Here is a 10582-nt window from a genome sequence, read left to right as displayed (position 1 = left end):
ACGCGGAGTTCTATATTGCTAAGAGGGGCCCCAGTGACTTGCTGGGTCCCCCGCTTTACTGACACGATCCCAGGCTAGGAGCCGTTCGATTGGGGGCTCGGCTTGAGGAGAACCCAGAGGCAGGTTATCCAAAAGAGCTTGAACGAACCATCGGGGATCTGGTGACCGGAATGCTGACAGGTATGCTTTGCTATCATCCAGGTGACCTAAGCTTAAATCTACTGGGAGGATTTGCTCAATTCGTCCATTGAGCTCATCCAAAGTAATAGGCCTGTGGCAGAGGCCCTAGAGCCGGGTCTGTGAGAGAGGCCTGTTCCTCCCAGCAATCTAAAGTGGCACTTCGGCTGCCAGACTCGTGGCAGGAGTCTGTCCGAGGGCACTTTACCCACTCTGGCTAGAGTGGCGACGAACTGCAATTTGATACTACTGAGAGCAGGATTGCTCGGTTCATATCCAGGCCTGATACTGCAAAGTTCTCCCTTCTGCTTCATCAACCTTTTCTTCCTATTTGACGTTGATGTTGGCCGTGTTGGCCTGGAAATAAAGCATTGGAAAACCTTTATTCATTGTCTGGACATTCACTCACTACTCTGTTCTCCAACTGCACCCCTAGACAACACTAAGGTAACTCAATACGCCGATCCAAACAACAAATCAGCAGCTCCTGAGGGGGTAGCACTACATGTATTAGTGTTTCAATGCGCACAGTGCTCAGTTCTAAAGGGTGCCTTGATGGAAAAAAGGTTGAAAAACACTGGTCTAGAAGATTTAAGCCAGCCATAGATAATGTGGTTTTCTTTCCTGCAACCAATTAAAAAAATAATTTTACACCATCCCGCGGACAACTGGCTGCTGACAATAATTGCATAAAAAATTAAACCAGGTCTGGTTGTACCCAAGTTTATTCAACTGAGATTTGAACCAACAAAGACTGGTTTTACTGAACTGTGGCAAGGCTATGGACATTGAACTATTTACATTCTTAACAATCAGTAAATAAGCTTTAACACAAGCCTCTCAGAACTCTGTAGCTACAGAAACCACTAAACAAACTATTCCTAATGTTCACAAAAGATCCACTGAAGTCGTTTGAGTTCTGCATTATGCTCAACCCACTTTCTATTCAGCTGCTTTGTTTTACAGATTAGACATCAGGGAGGCTCTCAATTCACTACTGGTAGATGGGAACCAAATGATCTAGTATTAAAAGACAAAAGTAAAGTATATTTTACATTCTAATAGAATTCTGAGGAGGAACTATTTCAAGGTGCCTGCAGATAGAGAGGTCAGTGGGGAACGGTTTTACTGCAATACGTCGTATGGCTGGCCACAAAAAAACACATATCTCTAAACTTTCGTATAACCTACTAGATTTTTTTTTTTTTTCATACCAACATAATATACTGTGGTAACTTTTCTATTACACACAAATTCCCCTGTTATAATGTTCTGGCAGATTCAATCTCTTCCTTCCAAATGTATCAGGTATGTTAATCACTTAAATCTGTTGATTGAAGGGGTCTTTTTAATTCTATTGCATTTCCTTTTCTGGCTGAAGATTTGATTTTTTTCCACCCAGCTATCCCTGTTTTGGATGCAAAACTATGGTACAGAAATCTCCAGACTCTCTTACTAAGGCATGGAGAGAAATATACCCCCCCCCCCCGAGTTGGAGTTGATGTTCTACTCAGCATAACACACCATGTACAGGTTTCTTTTAGATAAAAAATCATTACCATTCCATGTTTTTGCGAGGCCAACAAGAGCTTCATTAAAGAAAAACCTTTATGCCATTTACTTTCGAAAGATAAAAAAAATCTACTTCCAAATAATAGAACCGCCGCAACTTAGGTTTGCAAAGCAGGAACCAATTCAGAAAGAAGATAAAGAAGAAGATAAATAAAAGGGTATTTTCTATAAAAAGTTATTGAGTCCATTTTTTCAGTGTCTGTAGACATTCTGACCAGAAGCCTTATATCAGCCCACTGAAAAGATCCAAACTCACTTACATTTTGGAAAAGTCCTGGATTCAGTTTGTAGATAAATTCTGCATGCTAAACAAATTAGCATGCAAATATGTCTGAATAATCTGACCTTCTTCTATTTGGTTTGAGTTGCCACTTCTCCCATGCCCTGGGGTTTACTCATGATTAGTGTTGCTCACGAATATTCGCATTGCGAATATTCGACTCGAATATAGCATATTCGAGAAATCGCGCTATATTTCGAATTTCGCGGTGAATATTCGCAATTCCGAATATTCGCATTTTTTCAATTTGATTTTTAAAACAGATCACATCCTATCGACGTCTAAAAGCATTGCTGGTATGATTAGAGACCCTGGGCCGAGTAGCTAAGCTGAGGCGATCCTTTTATGTTGCCAAATTGAAAAAAAAAAAATTGCGATTTTTCGCTATTGCGAATGCGAAAATGATTGCGAATTTTCGATAACTGTGGTAGGAGAACTCTGATTGTCTCTGATGCAAAAGGGGGGGGGCTTTGTGTATGTGTATGTTATGAATATTTGTATGTTTGATATTATTATTTTTTGTAAGAAGGAAAAAATTGCGCATACCTTAAAAAAGGGGAGAATACAGCAGCAACTCAAAAATGTTATACAACATAAATTAATACAAGACAGAAAATGGAGTCGCTCTACAAGAATAAAAAATATGTCTAGTGACAAGACATGTGGGCAAATTATAAAATAAGCAAGCGCAAATAACTTGTGAAATACACAGTAAAACAAATATATAAAGAAATATAGTCCCAATAATAGAAAAATAATCTTTCATAAAAATGTCTGATATGTGAAGTGAAAAAAAGTCCAAAGCATGCAGCATGAACGTGTTCAATCTTCAAGGTGTTTGATTGACAAATGGCTGTGACAGATGGATAGAGTAAAGAATCACCACCAATGCAAAACACTTTTTATTTTCTATTGTAAAATATCAAGAATATTCTGAGCCAATCAGAGTGCTCCTTCTGCATTTGCCGAATATTCGCAATTATTTTGTATTGTAAAATATCAAGAATATTCTGAGCCAATCAGAGTGCTCCTTCTGCATTTGCCGAATATTCGCAATTATTTTGTATTGTAAAATATCAAGAATATTCTGAGCCAATCAGAGTGCTCCTTCCGCATTTGCCGAATATTCGCAATTATTTTGTATTGTAAAATATCACAAATATTCTGAGCCAATCAGAGTGCTCCTACAGCATTTGTCGAAATTGCGCAATAAATATCGCATTCGCATGTTGCGATATTTCGATAAAATATCACGAATATTCTGAGCCAATCAGAGCGCTCCTCCAGCATTTCTCGAAATTGCGCAATAAATATCGCATTCGCATGTTGCGATATTTCGATAAAATATCACGAATATTCTGAGCCAATCAGAGTGCTCCTACCGCAGTTATCAAAAAAATCGCAATTATTTTCGCATTCGCAATAGCGAAAAATCGCAATCATTTACTTTCGATAAAATATCACGAATATTCGAATTTAGCGAATATATCTCGAATATTCGAATATATATTCGAGATATATCGCGAAATCGAATATGGCATATTCTGCTCAACACTACTCATGATCCTGTGCTCTGTGCCTACGCCCAGTATATTGTTTCTGCATCATATATTCTTTACCTTGCTTCTGATATCCTCATCTCAGATTTACTCTATCTTCCTGATTTCTGTGTTTCAACCTCTGTAATCTCTGTAATCTCTGACTACGCTTGTTTGCTTCCAGTCTGTCCCAGTTATGCATTTGCTAATAACTTGTAATGGTTCTTTGGTCCATGGTTGCTGTCAGCTTTCTCCAATGGGGCGAGCGTGGAGTTTGTTTTTTTAAAGTGGATGTAAACCCCCAAAAAAAACACTTTTAATTAAGGCTTGCACCTTGTACAGTATAGGATTTCATGTCATCTGTGCCCAGTCTTGCCACAAATAGTTAATCCATCTCTGAGCAGTCCTCTTATGTTTTTTTTCAGTGGGATAAAACTGACTCACCTAGAAATAGGAGTCAATTCTTCCCTCATGCTGTGAGTGACAGGTGATTTACATATCTCATGCACGCGCCTGAGAGAATCATTCTGTGTACTTCAGATCCCCTCATCCTTTCTTCTCCAGCTCTCCCAGGATTGGCTGCTCCACACCTCATAATGATTGGGCATGCTAAAGTCATGTGGTGACTTTTCTGTTTTTTTTCTGGATGTTAGTGATCATAGCAAAAGTTTAGTGTAAGAAATGCACAGGAAAAATGCATGATGACAAGGGGAGTGTAGAGGTGGATGGGGTGCGTACTGATATCACAACGCCACCCACTGAGCTCTGGACAACAGGGGAGACATTTGACAAGTAAGAATACATGCAGGAGGCATGTATATCCTTATAGATAACCACTATGGCAGTAGTTTAGAAAGGATGAGAGTGGGTTTACAGTCCACTTTAAAGCGTCTGCTGCACAAGACCTATGTAAAGATCAAGCTTACTTTACGAGGAAAACACATCTGCTGGAGGCACAAAGGGTCCACATTCAGGCTGGGTTCACCCCATCGCCATATGCGGCTCCAAGCAGAGGTCTGGTGTATCCTTGTTCACTATTCTAGGTCCGATTTCAGCCCAAATTTTTGGCTGAATTCGGACTGACAGGGCTCCTGTGCAAATTTGTGCCAGAGCCATAGAGATCTGGTTAAAATCTCCTGATATTGTGAATTGGGTGCAGAGAATCCAATGGTGTGAAGCTTGGTACATACAAAACTAATATAAGCAAGTATCTTTTTTACTTACATTAACATATACAGTAAATACAGTAAGTGATCATATCTTATTAAACCAGATGTTACACCGTTTTATGCTGTGAACCAACTCTATTCATTATATTACATTACACACTGTAAAAAAAGAGATTGAGAATGTTCATGGGAAGGTATTTACACTAGGACAAAAGTAATTGTGTTTTAATTCCAGCATGAAATTTATAAACCTTAGAAAAAGCTGATTAGTTAATTCTTAGAGAAACCATTTAATCTTACTTGTAAAATTATTCCTGGTTAAGTATAGCCATTTAACTTCTAAAACATAATCAACAGGCCTGAATTTGTGGAAAGAGAACATGGGCAGAGAGTAAATTAGCAGAAGTTTAAAATGACACTAAACAATATCTTTATTCTATAAAATAAAATTCATAATTCATTACAATGGGCTAGATTCAAATGTCCCTGTAGAAGCAATTTCAAATGTAGCACTATCTTCTGCCGGCAAATTTATAGGTGGTGGATTTTCTTCCCAACTTTGTCTTTCTTCACTACAACTCCATGAAACAGTGCTCATCTCTCTGCAGTGTTATGATTTTAGCAGTCACACTGCTGCCTTACCTTGAGTCAGGGATGGACTGGCCATTGGGACTACAGGGAGTTTCCCGGTGGGCCGATGGCTCAGTGGGCTGGCTTCAGTGACAGCGGACCGCCGCCCCACTCCACTCCTCTGTCTCTCCCTCCTCACAGAGCTCACCTGGGGGGACAAAAAAGCAGGGGTAGGACCAGAGAAGCAGGGGAGATGACAGAGGAGCATGGGGGAGGGGACAGACAGCTGACTCAACAGCTATGGCCTGGGAGTTTCTCACTTCTGCCTAATCTTGTCCCATAAGGGGGGGCACCAAACTGATTCTTTGCCCGGGTGAAATAATGTCTAGCTTCCCCACTGGTACTGCCTATAAGAGTACCAGTACCAGCCATTCTACACTAATAAAGTAGAACGGCTAGTGGCCAGTGAAGGGGGAGAGGGCGCTTGGGTGGCCGGAGGGGGGGGGGTGCAAGAGTTGTCCGGCCGCCATGGGAGAGACCTGTCAAAGTGGGCCAGTCTGGATGAAGTCCAGGGCCAAATTTTTGTCCAAGTCCAGCCCTGCCTTGAGTTGTACCAGGCTCAAATTGTGTTAATCTCACAGGTCTGACTAGCAGGAGTCCATATAAATGAGATACCAGAACTTCCTCTGCATAAGAGGGACACTCATCATGTCACAGAGAGAAAATCAGCAAATTGTCTCTCTCTGGGTTCTCTGCACCTGTTTTTTCACAAAATGGCCTTTGTCCTTCCCTCCCCCCTTCTTTTTCCTACTTTCTGTCTCTCTTGTAGGCTAAGGCTTCATGTATTCTACAGCTCCTCAACTTGAGTTTAAGAGCTTTTGGTGTTTTTTTGCCAAAGCTCCTAAACTCAACTCCATAAAAGCCTACGTGTCCATGTACACATAGGCTTTTAGGATCATTGGGAGCTGCTGCGGTTAGAGGAGGTACAATTTCCCTCAACCTCCCTCTCCTGAAGGCTGAAGAATGACACTCAGGTTAGGAATGTTTTGAATCATGGTACGGTTTGGCATTTTCCCACGACCAGCAGTCATAATAGGCTATGTGTACATGAAGCCTTACAGTGCTCTTGAGAGTAAGTTAGGCATGCCTCAGGCTCCTGTACAGAAGTTTGGCTGTAGCAGTACTTGTATTTCTAAAAGGGGAGCCATGATTATGTTAATGTAATAATGCATCCAGACAAGTTTAAAAGGTCAGTCTAACACCGTATGGGTTTCTACGCTCTGTTCACACATGGCTGACACAAATTAGCCCTTGCTGCAGCATCTTGTTACACATTGGGGAAGAGGAGGCTGAGGCAGTGCTTCCTTCTGACTAGGCCAAGTTTTAGCCTAATGCCCCGTACACACGATTCCGAATATCGTACGCCAAGGAAAATGTTCGTGCTTGTCCGATCTAATAATATCGGATGAACTGTCGTGATCGGCTCTCGAAAGTAGTGTACACACGATCCGAAAATCGTACAATTCTTCCTCGGACGATCGTTTTCGTCCGATATTCGGATCGTGTGTACGGGCCATAAGCAAAGTCACTGACTGGTGCTCAAGGACTGCTTTTTAATGAAAAAAATGTAAAACTGTTGCTGTATACTGTAACGTGTCACGTCATTTTTTTGCAGACTTAAAGGTCCACATTAAGTAGTTTTCCCAAACAATACTGAATACGTGTTGATCAAGCTAAAGGATATTGTACAGAGATTGAACAATCTGAATATGCAATCATCTTAGTGAAAGGTCTCCGACATTGTGCAGTTTACTGATTTTCTGCAGTTTAAATGATTGGCAGAGAGCCTGGTTTATAGACAACCTGTAGCATTTAGCAATGCTCTTCCTGTATATATATAAACCCTTGGTAATAATTTAATATTACATCAGATTGAAACGTTCTGTCCACTGTAAAGACTGGGGCAAAAATGTCAATAATAAAACAAAATATATCAAGCCATATTCTTTCATCTCTGAGCATGGTAACATAATTTAATTCTTCCATTTGAAAAAATGCCATAGGGAACCTTATAACAAAGTGGCATCAATATAATATAATAACAACAGGGTGTTGTTTATATATTTATATGTATATTTATTGGGAAAAAGAGTAAATAAAAAAAAAATTATTTGAACTTCTTCTGCCCCGCATTTACTTTCAATTCCTCCAGGAGGAACTCATAGTGCCTAATGCACATTCTATGCATATTTATACAAAAGGCACTTTGATAGCTTTAAGTTCAGTTTTGAATACACATAGAATAATTCATGATTTAAAATATCAGAAGCCTTTGGTGAAAAAATGTACTGCTTATCAAGTTCCCAGTAGAAAAAAAAAAAGATTTGTGATAGCACAGACAGTATATAAAGAAATTAGGAATGTAGCTCAGAATAAGTCTAATTGACTGTCCTTATTCCTGCCTGAATACATTTCCGTTATATAATGTGTTGAAATCCATAGAGATTTTTTCAAGGCATAAGATCTCATGCACGTATACTTAGTGATAGTTTGCATTTTATAGGCATTACTAAAATATCTCAGCTTAACATCAGTCACACATCCTTAATAGAAACATAGAAGAATAATACACTAAAAGAACAAGTGGTCCATTGAGCCTTACAACAAGCCTCCATTCACCTCTATATTTAAAAATATTGTAGTAAAATGTGTCCTCAAATTTCATACCAGAGACATTGAAGCCTCGTTCTTTTTTATGAGAGAAGATCTTGGTAACCTGAAAGCTCTATAAAATAATATTTGGCAGTGATCAATGACATCCTATTGGCAGGACAAAAGACATCTGGTTCTATCTATACTGGTTAAGAAAGGAGGTAGTTTCTGGGGTTGATTTAAAGTGGAGTTCCACCCATAAATATAACATTACATCAGTAGTTTTAAAAAAATGTCATTAGTCCTTTACAAATTTTTTTTTTTTTTAGATGCCTTCAAAGTGTTGTTGCTAGGCAGAATAGTTAATCTTCCCACTTCCTGCACCTAGGTGCTTAATGCTTCCTAACCTACACCGCACAGACTCCTGGGAATGTAGTGGGTGTAACTTTCCAGGAGTCTGTGCACTCCCCAGTCTCAAAGAATCATGTGACTTGGACAGCACAGGTGCTGAAACCTGATCTGACACTGCTTGTGCAGCAGTGAGCATGTTTGAGATCTGCAAGGCTGAAATCCAGGAAGTCATACAGTCTGGCTTCATGATGCCCACACTTAAGATGGCCCCAGTCAATTTCTATTTTATAAAGTGTCTAAATGCTGTAACAACCTAACAAAACGGACCTTAGTTTACAGGCCAACTTTACTAGAATACATTAAGCTTGTGTATTACAGGGGTATTTATATTTAAAAAGTGAAATTGTGGCCGGAACTCCGTTTTAAGGTGCCCATAGATGGATTAAAATGTTGATCCATGTGGACCACTGCCTTTTAACAGAAGTCAATTTATCAATTGAACAGACCTGATAGAAAAAAAAGGTGCTCGATCAGTGGCTGCAGCACTGAACCATGTATTATGACCATGGATGAGTCCCCTTGCTGTCAGAATACCATAGCACAGCAAGGAGTATTCCCCTATCCACCTCAGTTGTGTGAATGGGGAAACTAGTTCAGTTTTTTACATACAGCCCACTGGGTGAATTTGGAAAAACTGAGCCATGTATCCCCCATCCGGTGTGGAGCATGTGAGGGGGTGGAAGGGAACATGTGACAAGTGTGTGGGTCCACCAACATGTGAATGCTTTGTGTCATCCACAGATGTGCTGGAGGGAACTGGGCCATCGTCTGTCTGTGTCCGACCCATGCCATCCCCGGAACATCAGCCTCAGCCTGACCCCCTGGGAAGCCATGAAAGATCGGTGGAGGGGAGTGCCCACACCTCTGCTCTAGAGGTAGTTCTTGAGGAGCAGGTGGATCTCCATGTGGAGGAATGCCTCTACCTTGAGGAGGCTTCCATCTTCCCCGGACCCTCTAAGACCTCCACGCCCATCAGGGGAACCCCCTCAAGGGCTACCCCATCCAGGGGAATGCCCTCAAGGGCTACCCCATCCAGGGGAACCCCCTCAAGGGCTACCCCGTCCAGACGGACACAACCGGCTACTTCCCCTAGGAAGGCTCTGGCCAAGACTAGGGGTGTAGCCGGATCCCTCCAAGAAGGGCTTGAGAGGGAGCAGGCACGGCAGACGCGCCACATGGCAGATATTGCCTGCGACCTGGACAGAGTGGCTGACAGCCTGGCCTCCTTTGTTGGGTCCTCGGAAATGCAGCAGTGCCTTACCCAACAGGCTGCACATACCCAGGCCTGCCTGCAGGACGTGAATGCGAACTGCGCAGCCACGGCCACAAGCCTCTGTGACCAAAGCCAGACCCTCGATGCCATGCATCACCACATGTTAGCAGGGGGTCCCTTGTCATCTGTGGACCAGGGATCTGGGGACGTGCAGGCCACCCAGGACCGGCACACCGTGGCTATTGTGGAGCTTTAGGCCACAGCATCAGGGATCCTGGCGGAGGTGAAGAGCCTGGGGGAGGTTGTGCAGGCCAATACTGCCGCCATCCAGACGGAAGGTCGGCAGAACAGGCGCCTACAGCGGCAGACTAACGCCCGCCAGCTGCCGATGCAGGCAGATACCAACAGCGTTCTGACACGCATTGCCGTTGCATTGGAGGGGATGCAGGCAACATCTGCCATCAGATCCAGGAGCGACAGACCAGTTTCTCATGATGCCCCACCCCCCCCACCCTAGTGGGCGACAATTGAGAAATCGAACCCTTGGCACGAGGCCTGGCCCACGAGAGGGCAAATGACTGTCCTCTGGACGTTTACAGCTCAGAGTATGAGCTTTATATATATTTTTTTGGATCTGCACAGATGTATGTGCCTTCCTCCTGTAAGGGCATGATCCCTATTTTTTTTGTCACTGCACACGGTCAGGAGTGCAGAAGTGGTGACTGGACACCAGTTTGCAGGAGCAGGTTTTGCCCGGTGCTGCTACAGTGTGACTGGTGTGTGAGTGTGTGTATGTGACATTCCTGCCAGCAAGGCGTGTCACCTTGTTTCGTCGGAGAGAGGTTATCCCCACGACCGTGTGAATGTGGTATGAATGGACAGCAACATCATTGGGGCCTTGGCGTGGCGTGGCGTTGCTGCTCCCAAGTCCCGCACGGTGGACTTGGGCTAAATCAATGTGAGGTGGATGTGGTGTGTGTGAGCTAGGGACCACAGTGGT

This window comes from Rana temporaria, chromosome 1 (assembly GCF_905171775.1).
Source record: "Rana temporaria chromosome 1, aRanTem1.1, whole genome shotgun sequence".
NCBI lineage: Eukaryota > Metazoa > Chordata > Amphibia > Anura > Ranidae > Rana > Rana temporaria.
Note: the sequence above shows the minus strand (reverse complement) of the source record.